The 20,438-nt window shown below is 36.1% G+C and overlaps 1 long non-coding RNA gene across 1 annotated transcript; it reads left to right on the top strand.

The window, feature by feature from the left end:
- Window positions 1–1,665: 1,665 nt before the first annotated feature.
- Window positions 1,666–20,086, top strand: LOC116965896. Its single transcript, XR_004409772.2, has 3 exons — window positions 1,666–1,758; window positions 4,658–4,748; window positions 19,321–20,086. It is a non-coding gene; the product is annotated as an uncharacterized LOC116965896 (long non-coding RNA).
- Window positions 20,087–20,438: the final 352 nt, after the last annotated feature.

Raw genomic sequence — 20,438 nt, 5'->3', positions numbered from 1 at the left:
ATGTTGCTAAATAACCATAGAAATTTTCGTTACAGAGACTGGTTCATAGGAAATAGTGCCCAGGATAATTCTCCATGAGATAAGGCCTTGAACTGTCACTTGAATGTCTATTTTTGTTACCACTCATATAAGCCATTAGAGAAATATTACATATAGAAGGCCTCTGTCTTACCGCCTTTGCTATGGAGAAATTAATTTGCATGTTGTTTCTCCCATCACTGGTGTCTAGTCCCACACTTGCACACACATCACCAGTACAGAATTGTATCCAGGGCATCCAAATTGTCACTGTCTACAGCCTCTGAACAGCATTTTGTCTCTGGAAATAGAGCACAAAAAGATTAGTGACTTGCTCGGGACGGAACATAAATCAGTGTGAAGAGCTTTTCAAAGTCAGTTCTAATACAGTAAAGAGATTTCTGTATAACTTTCAGACTTCATTCCTCCTCTTCACTTTCTCTCACTCTACCATTTTTAGCAATACATTTAGCTTCTAATCTGAGGGACTTTCTTCCTTCAGGTTTCTTCTGTGAGACTGTCACTAAACATCATCCATATATAAAAAATTAACCAGTGAAAAATTCACCAGTGGAAAATCTGAGACAAAACTACACTTTAAAAATTAGCTAAAGCAAATTTATTTATTTTTATTATTTATAACTGAAAAAAGTAATAGTTTTCTTTTATGTTTTTGCATAGTACTGAAAACTACTGAATTTTCCAGATAAAAGCATACTAATTATAAATTTTATAAAACACAAAAAGTATACAGGAGTAGTTGAAAGTTTGATACTCAGATATTTCACATCAGTAGTTCGCAGGTACTATGACTGAAGTACTGCACGTCCCAGTAAACACAAATGTAGTTAGGTTTTGATGGGGTTTTCCTCCAGCACTTTTTCTTTTTTGAGGTGGGGAGAGAGTTCTGGAATCCAAAATCAGATTTACAGACTGCTGAGGCAATTATTCCAGTGTGAAGGAAATTTTTTTTTCAAGAAATATTAAATTTTGATTTAAAAAAAAAAATCAATAAAATTAGGAAAATCAAATAATGTAGTGATGACACTTGTCCTCCTCCTTTCTCCATTAGAACTCAGACAATCAGCAGTAACAGTTCTTGGCATTGATAGTCTTCTGAGGAGAGTCTTTATCTTAACATTTGCATTTCTTTATTCCTGTAGCATTTTGAAGGTCATTGAACATTCAAACAAACATCTCAAAACAGTCCCAACAGTGCATACTCCTTAACCTTCCCACTCTTCTGTACTTTCAGCTTAAGCTCTTTTGATGCTATGACAAATGAGTAATCTGATATACTTGTCAGTTGTCATTATACCTTCTCTTCATTGGTATGTGAATTTATCTGCATTTTCTTTTTTTAAATTCAGACAGTGTGCTCCAGGAATAAGCTACTGGTCAACTGAAATTAAAATGACGATAATCTATGCCTGAGCAAAACTATGGAATAGAAGGTAGCTTTGAACTGAAGACAACTGACACAGCCCCTGGTGGTTCTTCTTGCCTTGTACAAGTTTACTTCATGCTCGCTTCATACTCTCACTCTGGTCCTGTCCTCATAATCCTGGAACATATAAAAATACAAACTAAACCAAGATTTAAGGTTATTTATAGATATCCTATTTGCAGATGTCACAAGGACACTAATCCAAGTTACCTAAGAGTCTGCCGTAATCTTGTGCGTGGTAAAAACTAAACCAAAATGACTGAGCATGCTTTCTCCTCTAATTCAACTGAAATGTAAGTAGCTATTATGATTTTAATTTTTAACATCATGAATTACATTTATAGTACCTTCAGCATAAATTTGTAAATTTTGAAATCAATATTCCTAGTTATTAGTATTGTTGGTAGTAAAATCTTTAACTGGATAAAGAGTATTTCTTAAAGTGTACCAGGGTCATGTAAGAAACCTTGAAGTAATTAATCCAATCAATGTTCTCATACAGATGATTGTAGTCAGGTGACTGGAACTCATCTTGTTCTAGCAGCTCTCTAAATAAGCATCCATACACTAAATCAAAACAACTAAAATTGGGTCACTGATTCACTTCTTGTTATTTGTATATGGATACTGTCGCTCACTGTTTCTGCTCATCTCAAAGTAGCAGAAGCAGTATTGGTCAGGCTCAGATGCTGACTCAGTAGGTTCCCTCTTTGGTGGAGCCCACCCCCTTGTTGCCCCTTGAACTGTTCCTCCTGGGAGGCGGTGGCGCTTCCAGCCTGGACTTCGCACTCTACGGTGGAGCTCCCACTGTCATTCTTCACCTAATTTATTGGTTTAATTTTTTATGGTTACAAGCCAGAACACACTGTGCAACCAGGAGGAATATATGGCCCTTTGAACATGGGTTGTGCCACAGTTGCTCCCTTCAGCCTGCTCTGATTCCTGCAGCCTGCCTCGCTTGGCACATCTGATAAAACCTTCAGATGCTAAAGGTTCAGTTTTACAAAGATCCGTTTACTGGGTGTTTGCATGTGACTTAGAGCTCAGCAATCTCATGTTGTTTTTCCTGTTTTGCCTGTCAGATGCTCAGGCTTCTAAGCTTATAGGCAGCTTCTTTTAAGAACCTGTGAGTACCTGACCAAACAAATCTGGGAATCTTTTGCCAGTATACTCTGTTCTTCAAGATCTTAATCTTATTAGTTCTAGTTATGTATTTGACTATTTCAACATATATACATATGTGTACAGTGGGAACATTTTGCATACATGTATATTTTTTTTTTTTATGAAACAATGAAATTTTTAATCCAATAAAGCCTTTAATAATAAAAGTGTTTCTTACATTTATAAAGCTGATGTCACATTCTAATACTCTGCTAACATCTCTAAATTACAGCAAGTGAATTATTGTCATGTCATTTTAAAATTACCATTTACATGTTGTATGTATCATTTGTACATTTATTTCATGCCTTTTCTTTAGTAAATGCTTTTAAAATTTGACTATGAAGAATAAGTACTTTCCGTATCATATTTATAAATCTAAATTTATAAATCATAGAACCATAGAATGGTTTGGGTTGGAAGGGACCTTAAAGATCATCTAGTTTCAAACCCGCTGCCATGGACAAGTTAGATGGGGCTCTGAGCTGCCTGATCTAGCAGATGTTCCTGCCCATGGCAAGGGGTTTGGAACTAGATGATCTTTAAGGTCCCTTCCAACCCAAACCAGTCTATGATTTTATGATTCTGTGAAAATAATTTTCAAAGTTTTTATTTTTTCTGCTGTGCTTTTTCTGCTGAATTTTTTCTCTCTCTTTTTTTTTTTTTTTTTTTTTTTTTTTTAAGTGGTAGACAAACATGTAAAAGGTAATTCTACATTTCAAGGAAGCCAGTAGAATTTTCTCCTGTGATTTTAGTGGAGGCTGAATCTAGTATTTAAAGTGAAAAATAGAGAAATATCATTACAAACTTCAGAAACGATTGAAGCTGTCACAGAAAACTGCTCCCAGGCCATTGAATTTCTTCATACTTAAAAAATCCTACCAAAGTATTTCCAGTAAACTGAACAACCCCACAACCCCTCTTTATTTATTCTGCACAAATTGATAAATTTTCAAAGCTGAAGGTACCACTACTTTTGACTGGCAAGTAGCAGAATTCATCTATGGAAATCATATCTGTTTTATATTTTCTGTATATGACATTTCAGTTTTTAAGAATTCCAACTTCCCCATTAGACAGATATTAAGAGTGAACTACAGAGGTTAGTGAAAGATGACCTATAAGTATTTATTTAGCCTGTATGTGAAAATATGGTTCTCTAAATTCTCTGAGATGTTTGTTAGGATAAGACTAAATCTGAGATCAATATAGAAATCCCATCTTTTCCTCCATTTTATAAAATGTCTGATTAGTAAAAGCAAAACTAAAATGTTACAGTTTGACACTAATCCAAACATCCGCAACTTAGAATGCTTTCCTGAATAAAATATTTATTTAATTTTCACATAAAATAAGGCATTGTCTCTAATGAATAGGTACCCAAGGTACCTTTAAAAGTGCTGCATAGAACAAAGTAGATGAAACAGTAAACCAGAAATGTGTTAGGGAAGACATTTTTTAAGAGGTTTCTCAAAAATACTATTACTGGCTTGCCATTTGAAATTAAAAAAAAAAAAAAAAAAAAAAAAAAAAGGACAGATTCCATGTGCCAGGTAGAATATGGACTATGGACCAATTCTGAAGAGAGTAATAAGCTGGGAGAAAGACAGAGTCAAGAAGAGAGATGAATGTAGCCCTGTTTCCCTTCCTTTCATGATCTAAAAACTAATATAAGCAAACCCCAATGAGTATCAAGCTGTACTTACACTTAAAAAACCTCACAGAAAATTTTCATATCTGGCCCCAGATTTAGGAAGTTTAACTTGCACAAACTGTTCCACTGACATCAATGCAATGTTTATTCAAAAATTATTGGTAATTTCCTCATTATGTATTATATCAAAAAATTAAAGAACAGTTCTTCGTAAATGTAACTGAAATGTTTGAAAATGAATTTGTGTTAAGAGTAGCTCATTTTCTAATTTAACATAAACTGACACCTATTACATACAAACTCTTTAATTCCATCTAATGATCTTTGTTCTCTGATGTGGTACTTGTTTTCATTCCTCTATCATGCTATCTAAGGACACAAATGACGTATTGCAGCATGTCACCAAGCTTTCCGAAGATTCATTGATGTTGATGGATTAAAACATAGTCAGAAGAAGCTTAAAAAGTAAGTAGATTGTGGTAATGACAATCTGTAAACTAATTAAAGTCTAACTGTACCACTCAATTGCAAAACTGAAATAGTAGCGTGGGTAAAACACATACTTTATTTGTGGATAGGTACACTGACTATTTCAGCATTTGTAATCAACAAATTTGTGAACATTATTCCTAACTGAGCTTTCAATATGCATAATTCATAAGAAGTAGGGCATGTAATTCATAGGAACTAGGGCAAATATATTGGGTGTCGAAACTGCTGTTTCCCTGGATGCTCTCCACTGGTTTGAAAATTCTATGCTCAGAGAAGAGCTTCCCCTGTGGTAGTTTTCTCAGTAGGTGGCTTAATTAAACTTAAGCACAGAGTACTGGCTTGTTGGGCTCAGACTGCATGCTTGGCTTTTCCCAAAAGCTGTGGTAATTCCTGAAATGTCGAAACAGATTGTTTCAAGCAGGTCATAAAAACATAACTTGTCAGTTTCTCTAAAGCTCCAGCTGCTGCGCACAACTCTCTGCCCACCCTGAAGACAGACATTTGTGTTTCAGCTATTGTGTTAGCAGTGATGTATTCCTTGCCCAGCTTTGAGAACCACTGGTTATTTACATATGGGGGAAGAATAGTTTCCATAATAGATTTGAGTAATGGCATAAAAAGTTTACTTCAATGTGAACTTCAGTTCTTTTTAAGACTGCCTTACACACTATCATGCTGAAATGCCCATCCAGCTGAAATGATGGACGTCGTGTTAGGCTCCAAACTGCTGTGTGTAAATACAGTTCATTAAATTTTTCCTCTAAGATCTAATGTCAATTTTACATTTTAATATAATAATCATAAACTTTTCAGCAAACACTTAAACTCTGCTTTGGAGGCAAGATGCGAAATCTGTTGAGAAATGAAAAGCAACAGAAAAAATAAAAATAAAAATAATAGGTGCTTTATTGCATGTATTTTACTCTCACAGGTTGCTTCTGATAGCAAGTTATTTTGTTGATCAAATGAGTAGTTTTAAATTGTTTGAGTTCTAGGTAACATGAAAGTTAGACTCCCAAGGCATGTATTGCTAAATACAGCGAGGATCCCCATATGATTTCTAATGTGTATAAAAAAGAATTTTGTAGTCTTTTAAGGCCAGATATACTGTATCTTGGAGGTGAGGGAAGCAAAAGCAGAACCTCTGAAAACTTCATATTGAAATTCAAAAATAAATATGTAAGTATTTTATTCCCACAATTTGAGCAGAAAAATATATTTGAAACACAGAACTATCAGAAGTAATTATCTGTTGGTGTGTAATATCTCTCACATTATATAACTGCCTGAATATGTGCTTTAGCTACCTTTGACATGTAAGTAGTTAGTTCTTGCTGAAACACTATTAGGATTGAGTTGTTAAGAACAAGAAAATGTTCTTTCTCATACCTGTGCTGCCTGCAAAAGCATCTAGCAATAGTTTATTATGAAATTGTTTTGAATCAAGTGGATTCAGAATATTAGATCAATATTGTATACTCAGACCAAAATAAGGGACAAAACGCCTGTAGTAAAATCAGTACCAGACTGATCTAAAATTGATAGAAACAATGCTTTGGAAAAACTGTGAATAAGGTTTTCTAGCAATCAATTACTTAATACCTCAGGGTGTAACTTTCCTCCATCTCAACAGTTAGACCATGGCACAAGATTTTCACACCTTTTTTTCTGCCATGCAAAACATCCTTCCTGTGTCTTTTGCCCGTAAGAAGCTCAGGAGCCCTTCCATGATTACTAGTGAGGAGGCATTCAAGCAACAAGAAATTATAAGACATCCCTGCTTTTAATTGCATTATGGTGATGATCATTCATAATTTGACTTTAAAGTTTTGGCTATTGACTCGAGATGCCTGTGAGTACTTTTTATTTTGCTTTACACGAACACGTAAAAGTATACAGTTATCTGTAAAGTGCTTGTATTTATCTGTTATTAGATGCTTTGCATAGTACAAAATTTGTCTATTGAACTTTCTCAAGTAAGAAGGAGAGAAACCTATACAAAATTAGTTTTCATTTTGCTGATTACACATGACATCTTTCCAGTCCACAGTTACAATAAAGCCATAAACAACAAATTAATTTGATCCGACAAAATGTTTATCTCATAGAAAAAGATAAAAATCATGAGTTCCTCCAATATCACTTCCATTCTTTTAAAGTAAGCAGAAAATAGGCCCAAAAATCAAATTATAACATCCTGCTTTTATACTTGTCAAAACCTCGGCTAGCTTTGTGGACAAGATTCTTCATCCACACTGGGCAGTGAGACCTCCCAGTCTAAAGCTGCTTATTTACTGCAATATCTTCCTTGATTAATTTTCTCAGCCAACAGAAACAAGTCTTCACAACTGGACAGTTGGGAGTGAGTCTATTTTAAGTCACCTGAGTCACTCTCTGGAGGACCCGATGTGTCTACACAGATGTTAAAAGAAGTAAAAGGAGACTATGGATGCACCTAAACATCTAAACAAAACAAGGCCAGGAACTGATAGCTGGTTCAAAGACTAAGCTGTAAGGGCTGCTTACATCCACACTAAATAATGTTTGGCCCTGGGCCTTGGCTGGGCAGCAAATGGTCCCTTGGAGGCCAATTACCATCATTAATAGCTATAACTAAAATAGTTATAACTACAGTAATTGTTTTGTATTTTTCTCACTTTAATAAGCCTGCAATAATAAGAAGGCTATGTTCAACCCTATCAGAGTGGGACATTATAGCCTGAAGCTATAATGAGAATGTCTACAGGAACAGTTTCTACTCCATCACCTGGGATAGTGGGTCTAAACCATAACTGGCATGAACTAAGAATCAAACTATAGAGACAATTATGGATCTTTGCCTTGAGCCTTTGCTTCCTCCCTGTTTTTCCTCCTACAGTAGTTGTAGCCATCTGGCTAGTTCATCTGGCTAAGATGTCTTAAGTTGAGCATTATCAATGTTCCCCATATCTTTCTGTTATTCTTTTTTTTTTTTTTAAATGTTTAATGATTAAATATTCTGTTCTGCCTTTGGTGAGAAATTGCTACTAGTTATCAACATTTCTAAACTGTCCAAAACATCCAGACAAGATAGATGTGCTATATACAGTGGATAGATATTTCATCTGTATTAATAATTCATCACAGAAAGGTCCAAAAATCCCATAACAAAAATGTCACCCTTGGAAAATTATAGTTAGCAACAATCCAGTACAAAGTTTCAGTGGTATTCAATGTATTTCAGTTGTGCACAAGGACCTATACCAAGGCAAACCTATCTTGGGAAAAGTTATTCTGTACTGACAGGCATACGTAAAAGCTCAATAGCCAAGCAGTTACGAGGTACCTCGTGACATTTTCTGTAAAATTTCTGTATCGCCTGCTGTGTTTGCCCTTTATCATTCTATTCCCTGGAATGAATTTATTCCAGGTGTTCCTCTAAATACCCACATGTTGCAATCTCACTGATGATCTAATTTCAACAATAATTAAAAAAACCTTAAACCTGTTCAAGGTTTAAAAAATAAAGTCATACATTTTCACCAATCACTACTGAGAAAGTGAGTTTCCATTTCTTTAGCAAGAGAGTAAAAGGCAAGAACTAAAGGTCTTGTAGTGAATTGTGCCATCCTAGTAGGGAAAAAGACAGCGATAGAAGAGAAGCTGATATTTATTCATCCTGAGTCTGAGATTTACAGCACAGTCCAAGGGGAGTTACCTCACCAATATCCTATTTTCCACATGCTTAAAGGAGTGTAGGGAACTCCTGCCTTTCCACGACAACACAGCATCTCTTCAACTCTGCAGGCCAGTGTCAGAAGTGCTGGAGAATGTTGTGTGGTGATAAGGAATATGGTCTCCTCCCAGTCCACTGCCCAGCAGACCGCACCATCAACATGCCAAGCAGAGAATCAGGTATTGACATAAAGTCCAATAATAAAATGCAATCAGATATGATCTTTCAATGTGTATCTCTGAATTTACATTGTAAACTTTTCTTATTATCATTCTTACTGAATTTTCAGAAGCTGACTCTCAGAATTACAGTAATAGGTAGAGAGAACTTGCTTCCCTGGATTCTGGCTTGTATGAAATTTGACACTGATGTTAGGTTTGAAATGAAAAAAAATTATCCTGAGTATAAGGATATTATTTGTCAAAATATGGTCAAAGTTGAAAATACATTAGATATGTAATTTCATTAATAAGAAGCACCTTGCTACCAGTCTCAGATATTATATCTAGTTACTGAAATATTGACTCAGATGCCACAGCAACACTTGCTGGGAGAGAGGTCTCAGATAGCCAAGACCCAAGACACAAACTGTGGCATGCTTTGTTGATAATAGTGAGTAGGTAAGAAGCCAACATACTTCCTAGAAAACTGATACCTTTTATTTCAGCTAATCTTGTTTGACAGAAACACAGCCACATTTTGCAAAAGCCTCAGCAGGATATTCTAGATATAGAAGAACTAGAGCTATTTTAACAAACCAAGTTATAAATGCTGGTGTAATATGAGGAGTCCAGCCCTTAAAAGAGATCATAATGAATGCACAGCTCAGTGCAAAGAAAGATGGTCTTGGATGTAAGTGCCACCCAACGAAGTTACAAACCACAGGTTAGGGGGCAGCACAGGAAATCTTCTCCTTGTAACATGCTCTCTCAAACCCACTTTCTGCATTGGGTCATGTTACTGGATCCAAAAGAGAACTTTCACCCTTCCCTGAATCCTTAGTGACAAGAACTGCTCACTATTCTGATAATTACACTGGAGAGTTGTGATGATATTGAACAAAACCAGCAACAAAATGTCTAAGGATACCTGACCTGACTGTAGCTGGCATTCCCAATAACTGAGTTAAGAAATAATATGAGAGGTCAGTAACTGATGCCAGATGCTCTGATCTCTCAATAAGCATTAGAGATACTGGGCCTGTTAGCTCGCTTTTATACTACCACAGTTTTCTGTTAGTCAGCTTGGATCTCAAGGAAGATGAGAACAAATTTTTCTGGAAAATATACTGTGTGGTCTGGGCAAGCCAGGGAGAAGCCTACTGGAGAATCAAAATCTGGACTACATTTTATGGCCTTTTAGTTCAATTTTAAATTATTTTTTTCAGAAACTTAAAGGAATTCAACTTGTGGGCTGGTTCCATTGTCCAGGATTTTGTCTTACATGAATAAGACCAAATCTTTGGCGAAGGTGAAATCTGGATGTTGTGTGGAAGAAAGGTTGCATAGCCACCTGCTAGCACACAAAATGTCTGTTTCTGTTTTAGCAACCCATCCTCCCCCTCAGTCCCAGGAAGGAAAGAGAAGTGTATCCAGTGATTTTGGTGTTTTACCAAAGTGCAGCTGTTTCCCTTTAGAAATTTCAAGCTAGGTTTAGTTAACTAAAAGGGAGAGGGCATTAAACAGGCCACTTCCTGGACAGTAGACTAAATTAAAGGCTAGAACAACAGAGGCAGATATTAGTGTCTGAGACTGGTACTTAAAAGCAGTAAAACAAGGAAGTCTGGGTTCACATTCCATCATAATAACATGAGGAAAATCAGATGAGGGGCACGGTGCCTGGAATAGTCAAGACATAAGGCAATCTAGGACTCTGCTATGAAATATGACAATAAAAGATAAAAGCTTACATCTCTAACGTCTTGCACATGCCATATATATGCTTAAAGGCTGTTGAGTTTTTCTGAGTTCACGGTGTTGGAATACAGCTTCACACAAAGTGAGATGTAGTCTAAACAATTTTTTAAAACACACTTAACAGCAATTACAGTAAAATTACTGCATTATTTCAAAACGTATTTAGATTGTTAAATCACCATTTCTCTCAGCTTATCCAGAAATCATCTGGTTAGTCACAATGCAAGAAAGATAAATGTTTTGAAAATTAATCTTAACAGTGACCAGCATAACAAAATCAATCTGTGCACCTCATTTAGAAATCTTCTCATGATGTTTAATATTTCTTACTAAAAGCATGCATCTTTATTATTAACATTGTAGGCTACTCACAGTTTCCTACATATATGTACATACATATATATATAAAACTCCATGGGGAGAAAAAAGAGGAAACTGTGAATATCCCTCAGCAGTTCTGTGAGAAGTTGCAGTTTGTGCATGGCTGCCACTTGTTTTAAGACTTCAAGAGACTTTAGCTTGTGTCGTAGTTTTACTGGTCCATGATCTTACTGTACATTTTTTTGAGAAGTAGTGAAACCTTATGGAAATACTGATTAATATCTCATCATGAGGTTATTTATTAAAACACAAACAAAAGAAACAAACCCAACAGCTACTGCACCTAATTTACTGAGTTTTCTGTTTGTGTTCTTGAAATATAAATTGTATTCTAAGAAAAAGATAAATCAGACTGAGTCAGCTGTTGTTCTGGTTCAGGCCTCCAGTTCTCCAGAATTTTCACTTGTCAGGTATGATGGAAACTAAACTGACTCCTTTAGTTATTTTCCTTGGAACTATACTTGAATTTGAAAAGAATCCCAGAAGTAAAAAGAAAGAGTATCCAAGAGAATCCAAGAGATGTTTATAAGAAAATAGAAACTTTAAGAATTCAGTATGAAACAACAATGGCACAATTTTCATTACTTTTATTTAATCTGATTTTATTAGGATTTTTTTCTTTCAGTTATTATACATGCATCACCAAAAGAACATTCTTGTACAGATTTTACATGTTAACAGACCAACTAGATAAATAATGCTAATTAGTAGGTATCCACTTCCCAAAATAAGCACGGAATGAGAAACCATCCAAGGCTTTCTCTGTAATGAATGTTACTGAATTGTTCTTTATAGCATCTATTACATTAGAGAGGCAAATGAAATAAAAAATAAAGGTGCAACATTAAATTTTAAAAAAGCAAAACAAGTGAAAAGCTGAAATAAATTTCACTTTCTGTTAGAAAGCAAAAAAGACTGCTAAGAAATTAAAATGACAAGCTGCAAGCTTAGGGTTTTTTTCACCCTGAGAAAATTGACAACACTTCAAAGTCTTCTATCTACTACAATCTTAGAAAAATGAATTTAGAACAGCAAATGCAATAAATGCTTTTATTTAATGCCAACATGTTTTTTAAAAGACAACTTGAAAGTACAAGTGATCAACTTGAAATCTAAGAGAAGAATACAGATTTTAGAACAATGATATTATAGCACATGTTAATGACAGTGAATAAAATATTTTTTATTCTTGTGGTAATATGTACATTTCAGCAAAGCACAAATAAAGTAATCTCAGCTGGGAACCATTTCACATGAGCAAACAATTTTAAGGATCATCGTACCTCAAATAGAGGAGGTTGCTATATAAACTGATTATTCAAGGGTAAACTGCATAGTGCAAAAATGTATCTCTTGAAATGACCATTATCCTTCTTGTACTGTAAAGATGAATCATATTTATATTTTTGTCTGATCATTCACATTCTATAAAGAAGCATGACATTTCCTCTATTTTTCTACTCTGAGCCATTAAACATTCACATTCTCTTGAACACATTGTGACAGAAGTAGCTCTTGAGAAGGCACTGAAATAAAGACAGGATAATGGCTTAGGGGCCATTCCAGGGTCAACATTTTATAAATAGAATTTTCTGGAATAAAAGCACAATCAACAGTCAAAACATATGTCAATATCAAGAGAGGGAACCAATGTCTTCATTGGTCCTCCATTAGAGGGAAATTTGATAATGGCTGTTTTTCAAGGCAGAGGCAGACCAATGCTTAATTCAGTCTTGTCATAGTTTGAGCTCAGAGGGCAACTGAGCACCATGCAGCTGCTCACTCCCCTTTTCCCCCCAGCACTGAGAAGGAGAAAATAAACACAGGCTTGGAATAGAAGATAAGGACATGGAGGGATAAATCACACATGAGGTGATGGGCAAAAGACAGACTTGTTAGGGGAAGAAAAAAATAACAGAAATTTAATAGAGACACTAACAACAACACTTAAAAGACAGAGAAGGGCAGGGAGAAGCATTACCGCATCTTGAGAACACCTTCCCCCCACCCCTCCCTTCTTCCTGGATTCAGCTCTGCTCCCGATATCTCTACCTTCCCCCCGCAGTGGCACAGCAGGCAGGGGATGGGGGGTGCAGTCAGTGCTGCCACTTCTTCCTTCTTCAGTGGGGGGAGCTTCTGGAACCTCTTCCCCCTGCTCCAGCGTGGTTCCCCTCTCACAGGAGACAGTCCTCCACAAACTTTCTCCAGATTGAGTCCCTCCCATGGGCTACAGTCCTTCCCAAGCTACTCCAGCGTGGGACACCTCTGGATGTTGCAGTCCTCCTAGCACTGGACTAAAACAGCTGGGGATGCTTCTTCCCACAGGATCCCAGCCTCCTTTGGGTACAGCCACCTTAAATGACTGTATGGGGACCCTCACAGGCCATATATCAGCATCTGTTCCAACACAGACCTCCATGGGTGACAGCGGGGAGCCGCCCTGCTGTCTCACCACAGGATGCAAGGAAGTCTCTGCTCCGGCACACCTCCCCCCTCCTCTCTTCCTCCATTCCTCCCCTGACCTTGGTGTTCACACAGATGTCACAACTCCTCCTCACAATTCCAGCTCCTCCTCCCAGGTCCCTTCTTAAATATGTTATCACAGAGGCACAGCTGGTTGGCCTTGGTGCAAGGGTGGGCCCAACTTGGAGCTGGGGGAGCTTCGAGAAGCTTCTCACAGGGGGCCACTGCTGTAGCCCCCTCCCCTGCTACCCAAAAAACGCACCACTCACTCAAACCCAGTATAGACCTATGCAGATTGGAGGGACTCTCAGAAAGAAGCAGGGCTTTACTGGTGAATGTCTGGTCTTCTGAAGGAAACCTAACTTCAGAAAAAGATGTTGTTACAAAGTTTGGCAAAATACATGAACGGGGATGAAGGCAGCATAGACAGAGGTCAAATGACTATAGTTTAGCATTTAGTTAACTGAAATAACAAAATGTTTTGGAGACATTTACTATTTATGATCCAATAAATATGAAGGACTTGAACAGAGTAAGAAGGCTGAAAGAGTGTTTTAAAAGGAATGATTACCTCCAGTGCTACAGAAACTCCCTTATTTCCTTCCTAAATTTTGGGGAAGGTGTATTCAAAAACATCCACTGGTTGGAGACATTTTGATCATTTATGTCTTCATTTACCTTTTAAAAATGGTTTTGGACTTCTTAAAAAATATATATGTTGTAATTTCTTATATTACTTTTTTCTAAGACCATACCAGATATAAGAGTTGAAAGTGATAGTAATAATAAAAAAAAAAAGAACCCCAAACCCAAACAAGACAAGCACAGATCAGGGAAATAACTCAGCTCTGCAGTGGAGGAATCTATAAACATTCCCCCACCTTTCCCACCTCCAATCGTTTTACAGTTTAAAAGACCTAAATCTTCTCAAAATTCAAAGGTTTTGAGCAAATCATACGGCCCCAGTTAGCCTCAGATTTTTATATATAACATATTTATGTAACTATATAAATGCAAATATTTAAAGAAATAGATTTATTCATTGGAACTTTGAAAAATTAAGAAACAAATATTAATTCAACTTAAAGAAAATAGAATTCAGAAAACAAAATAACTGTCAAGAAGTCAAGAATTGTTATTCTCTTTCATGAAAAACTGAGGGACACTGTAAAAAAAAAAATCACAAAAAAATAATGGGGTTTTGGTTTTGAAATGTCCTTACAAAATACAAAAGCTATATCATGATTTTTAAGTTTTAAAGGGACAACTTCTAAAAAAGGTGACATGGAGAACTTCAAGTGAAATAGCAATGCCTAAACTCATTACAGTTATTTATACTCTTAAAATTATTTTGGGGTCCATGACCAGAAGGGTGAGAAGAAGCAAGAAATTATTTATTTTTCTTGTAGGTCTGGTGGGTAGTGATTTCTGCTTTTATTTTTCCCTTTGGACAATGAAGGAAAATTTGCAAGTAAATAACATCCTTTTCAGAGAGGGATGCATATTTCTAGAAGGTATTCTACCTCCTAAGCATCTCTTATCTATATTTTCTTTTTGAAAGTCATTGTCTTTCTCTCTCCCTGTTGACAGTAAGAGTTAGACTAAAAGCCTAATTTCTAGGATTCCAATATAAAAAAGATAAATACTGCCCAAGGTGGAAGATTCTAGATCAGCAGTTAGGTTTTTCCCTGCTGCAATTAACATAGGAGCAGGAGGTCCCAAGCTACATCTGTGGAGTGTCCTAAGAAGCAAAAGCAGTGTAAATACAGAGATTTAGAAAATAAAAGGCATCCTACCAGCTCTGCTGTTTCTTTATTCTGAGAGTTTACCATGCCCAAAGTCATGATATGGCATCATTGGAGATCTGCAGTCCATGATGTGTTGGACAGATTAAAAAAAGCAAACCCACACTAAGAAACAGCCCAATGTGGGACTAGACTCTATAGGGCCAACTGCACCAGGGTGATGGGCTCCACTTGCCACTGAGCTGCAATTTTGCCAAGACAGATGATCCCTGGTTGAGCCGCCTAGGTTTGTGAGAAGGTTCACTTGCCAGTTTATTAATCTCTCTTTACCTTTTATTTGAGAATCACCCCTCCTAATATGAGCCAAAATAACATATATTTAGGTGTGTCAGGGGACTAGTGCAAATACTTCAGCAGTCATAGAACATCAGCTGGCATGTGGCCCCTTCAATGCCACCCCTAATTACATCTCTAAGAACTGCATTTTAAGATGGGGAAGAGGAAGGGATTTTCTGTTTTTTCTGGAAAAGGTGGGGGGTTGTGGCATCTGATGTGCTTTTTTCACTATTATTTTTTAGTGCAGTGTTATGCATTCTTAATTCTTAAAACCAGAAGATAGTAGTTTTCTCTAGTTATTTCAGCTATAAATAAAAAAAATACATGAAATTAAATACTTTACAACTTTCCTTTTCTTACAAATTGACAATAAATCACTGCCCACCACAGGTAGCAGCAGTCATCTACTCACCCAAACCTATCGATTCTCATATGAAGGAGTTTTAAAAATACATATTGGTTCAGTGGTTAAGCATACAGTAGGAATGGATTTTTATTGTCTGATGACTTCATGTACCAACCTTCCATTTCAAGACAGAAAAAATCCATCATCAATGAAAAAAAAAAAAAAAAAGTGTAATTCTCACCCCTTTTTTCAAGTGGAATAAGGAATTCGTTTATCTTAGTGGCTGTTGAGCTGAAATTATGTACTCTGATGCTATTCAAAATTATCAATAACTTTTATCAAAATAATAATAGCTGGATAATAAAAAATAGTTATTTTGTAATTTCATTGCAAGAAACTTCAGCTAGCTACCTCAGAAAGTGTTGCCATAGGTACCCTGCCTCAGTGTCTCTACTCAGCCTTCACTAAGTATAATACTAAGGTCAGGTGGAGGGCATGAAAGAAGAAATAACCTTACATAATAACCTAGTCACTTTGGAATCCTTTTTCTGAAAACACTAGGTTTATTGAGCAAGATATAGATAGTTTATTTGCTAAAAATAATTAATTTCCCAGCCATTGGTAGAGGTTTTTTATGCACAGTGTTTTTCCCAGCCATTTTTAGCTGTGCTTGTATTTCTCATGGAATATTTGATGCTGTTGAAATGCAACATTACTGAGGGTAGAACTGAGAATTTAATCAAGAGGATGTGACAGTTAGGGCAGAATTTTTGCATGGATATTAAGCAGAGCATGTATTCATCCTTCTCATTCATGCTTTTGCCATGGCAATCATCAAATGCTGTTTTTTTTTTAAATGCTCTCCTAGGTGAAACTCTAGCTGTCCCTCTTTGTAACAGTGAACCTGCCGAATTCACAGTTAATTGTCTCAGAGATCCCCTTTCATACACCTGTGATCAGTTAGTAGATCAAAAAAGTCAGACACCACTTAAAGACCAGAGGGTCCTAAATCAGTCTTAAGCTGCTGCTTTTAATGGTTTGTTTTGACGGCGTGGTGGGAGCACGTGGTTCCCGTGTTATGTCTGGCTGCCGTGGAAGTGGGTCACGGCAAGCGCCCCACGGGAGGCATGGCCGTGCCTTTCATCTCCCGCCTGTGCCGGCCTGGGCTCGCTTGCAATTGCATTAGCAGCCCAGCTCTCTGCAAATTAAAACCACAAGGAAAAACTATGCCAGGCATGAACAGTCCTGAGAGCTCAAAATATTTATGCTGCTGAGAAAGAAAATGAACATCTGTAAGAGGAAAGGGGTCCTAAACATTGACTGGTAGTAAAAAATTACATCTGTCTTTCATTTTACTATGCTTCTGATTATTTTGGGACTGGGGTTTTCTTCAGATATGTGTTTTCCATTTTAGATTTTTTTTTAATAATATACATATAGTATTTGCTTTGAACAACAGCAAGAAAACTTAAAATAAATGTAGTTTCCCTTCTGCAAAACATTATTTTTAGTAAATGAATCTTGCTGCTGAAATTATATTTTTCCTCCAGCAAAGTACAAGAGGAGAAATGACAGCCAAAACCCAACATTTGTCTCTTTTTAGTGCTGCAAATATTGAATAATATTAAGGTTTTTTACATGTTGAGCATCTCACATAGAATGGTATAAAATTGTACAGTAGGAATTTTTTTTATTGTAGTCTCTGATCTTGATTCAAAGGCAGTTCAAAGAGCTACTAGACTACAAAGGCAATTGTTTAAGTCTTCTAATTAAAAGGATAAAACTCAACATTGAGATAAACTTTCAAGATGGATCTATTCTTTAGTAAAAAAAAAATAAAAGGACAACAAAATAAAAAAATTATCTTCTATAAACATTTTAAGAAGGTCTTTAAGCAGTTGAGTAATGAAGAAAATATTTTAAAGATGATAAAAAGAGTAGGTCATGTTATTGTTACAGCATATTCATAGTACAAGAACATGTTTTAAAATTCCATTTTTATGGGAGACATTTCTAGTGATGGTATGAATTTGATCTGTACTGAAACTTAACATAAGGAAGTATTAATTCCTAATTCAAGTGGGATTTTCTTATTTAAAAACTGTTGTAGGATCAGCTCATTACTACTGAAGATTTTTTTTTTTTTTTTTTATCATACATGTAACCTTGCTAACTTTAATGAGTCAGTTCATGGTGTAAGGCAACAGAGGAAGTGAGCAGGAGACTAATACTTTGGGTCTAAATTATTTGGTCAGGAATAGGAATTATCTGGTCAGTCAATACTTGGGTGTCTATTAGGAGACCTGTAGCAACTATCAGAGGTGTTGCTTCTCACAAGCAGTGCTTAAAAAGAAAGAATGACATTTGCAGAATATCACAGAATCTACCAGTCTTAAAAACAGTCTGTTGGCCACAGATCTGGCATTTGTACTACTGTAAAAAATATCTTGCTGAATTAGAATATACATTATTGTTACAATAAGAAGAAATTGTAAGTAGAAGTGCACACCTAAATATATTGATATTACAGTAGTGTTGTGTCAGAAGGATCTGATTCAAATTTTACTGAACTGAGTAGGAACTCTCTAAAAACTAATCTGGATTCTACTCTAGTTTGTCATGGAATACATTTTAGCAAACATATCTTAAGAAATTAATTTCATCCTGTGATTTTGAATTCCCTCTTTTAACTTAGATTTGGTCTTTCCAAAGCATCACTAAGCTAAAGTGGGTTTAGGCTGCTAAAGTTCACATGGCCATTTAAGAAGTCATACGATTATGATTTCTAGATAGACTTAAAGTAAGTTATTTGATTCAAGCTAAAGCTTTATGTTTAAAAGAATTATAGCTGTCATTCTTAATGGAGCAGATGTAGTATTATAAATTTTCCTTATGGTCTGATGATTTTCTGTCATTAGGGAGATCTTTAGCACTCTCTTCAGTAATGAGCCAAATTCAGGTGGCAGGGAAATTGCATCTTACTTTTCTCCAGATGAGATAGTCTTTATTCTATTGTTTGTCTTCCTAATTGTGTGTGCTTTTTCTATGCTTCATATGTTGTTAATTGCTTTTCTGAGCCTTGTGTTGTCAAATGACTGATTAAAACAGTAAATTTTGTCACCTTTAACTTCTGTCTATAAAAAATGACACATATTTACAAATGTGGGGCTAAATTCTGTTGCTTTCTCTGATCTGCATAGTAGGTTTTTAAGTCTTTAATTTTAGTAAGAAATCTGTGCATAATGGAAGGGATAAATAACAATAAAAATCTCTTAGTGCATGATGAAAAGAAGGCTTGAATCTAGATGTGGGCTACACCAGTTATATATTTCAGACAAAAGACATAAATCTCTTCCCATAGTTCTATTTCATTTCAGAACCCAGAACCAACACTTACTAAGTTGGAGAAGAAAGAAGGAATAGATTGATGCATAAGTAGTAACTTAATCCTAGGTCATTAACAGTTTGTCTGCTGAAGTGATGCATATTTATTACGTGTATCTTCCTAACATGTCACTATGGTATATGGACCAAAAAAAAACCTGTGAGATACAAACACAGTATAAGATAGTCATCCAATGCCGAACTTGGATATTTGTTCATTGTTTTGAATACTTAAAGTTTATTCTTCTTTCTTGTACAGGTTTGGCTCATTTGGATATCCACACAGAAGACTTGGAAACAGATAATGATTTTGTTAATTTCTGCCACTCTTCAAGGTGCAGTGTCAATGTCTAGTCATCTCAGTGAGGTTATGCACTAGCCTTAGGCAAACAATGAAGAAAATAAGTCATTCAGCTAACTCATGGAAACCAACAAACACCTCAAGTCTTCTGTAGTGGGCCAAGAAAAGGAGGCAAGCTGCAGTTGCCTCTGATTTATCAAAGGGCTGTAACTAGCTTCAAAAAGCTCAATTACTTCCCTGTTCTCCTATTGCCTGGGGGAGGTGCAACACCGACTGTGAATTTCATAGTCCCTGCCTTTCTGTTTCTGTTTGACAACATTTTTGCAATGATGTGCAAAGAATGTAGTATCATAGCTTTTAAACATTTGCTAGAATACAGCTTCCTCTATCCAAGCTAACAGGAGAAGCTCCTCCATCTCAAATTTTAGCCAGCTCTCTATTTTTATATGCACATAAGGCACACTGTGAAAGCTGAGGAGAGAACACCTATGGGGTTATCTGTAGATTCAAGTTTGAACAAGTCAGGCCAATAAACTCCCTGTCATTAACAAGCATGCTGTATGCAGTAAGGCAGGTTTTTCATCATTTACTGTTGTAATTAAAGTTAGTTTTAGATAAGATCATATTGCCACTTTGACAGTGTTACCACTGTGCTATCCTTTATTGATGCTATTTGTAAGTGTCAAATGTAAATCCACTGAATAATAATAAAAAAATAAATAATGATCACATCTCTACCTCTTGTCATATACAGTTTTTTATATTTTAGGTGTTAGTCATAGAATCACAGAATAATAGAATAGTTTGGGCTGGAAGGGACCTTTAAAGTTCACCTAGTCCAAACTCCCCTGCAATGAGCAGGGACATCTTCAAGTAGCTCAGGTTGCTCAGAGTCCCGTCCAACCTGACCTTGAATGTTTCCAGGGATGGAGCATCTACCACCTCGCTGGGCAACCTGTTCCAGTGTTTCACCATCCTCATTGTAAAAAATTTCTTCCCTAAATCTAATCTAAATATTTTAGTTTAAAACCGTTACCCCTTATCTAATCACAACAGACCCTGCTAGAAGTTTGTCC

The sequence above is a fragment of the Tyto alba genome, unplaced genomic scaffold, assembly GCF_018691265.1.
Source record: "Tyto alba isolate M040663 unplaced genomic scaffold, T.alba_DEE_v4.0 Super-Scaffold_2, whole genome shotgun sequence".
Lineage (NCBI taxonomy): Eukaryota > Metazoa > Chordata > Aves > Strigiformes > Tytonidae > Tyto > Tyto alba.
This window is presented reverse-complemented; position numbering and strand designations above follow the sequence as displayed.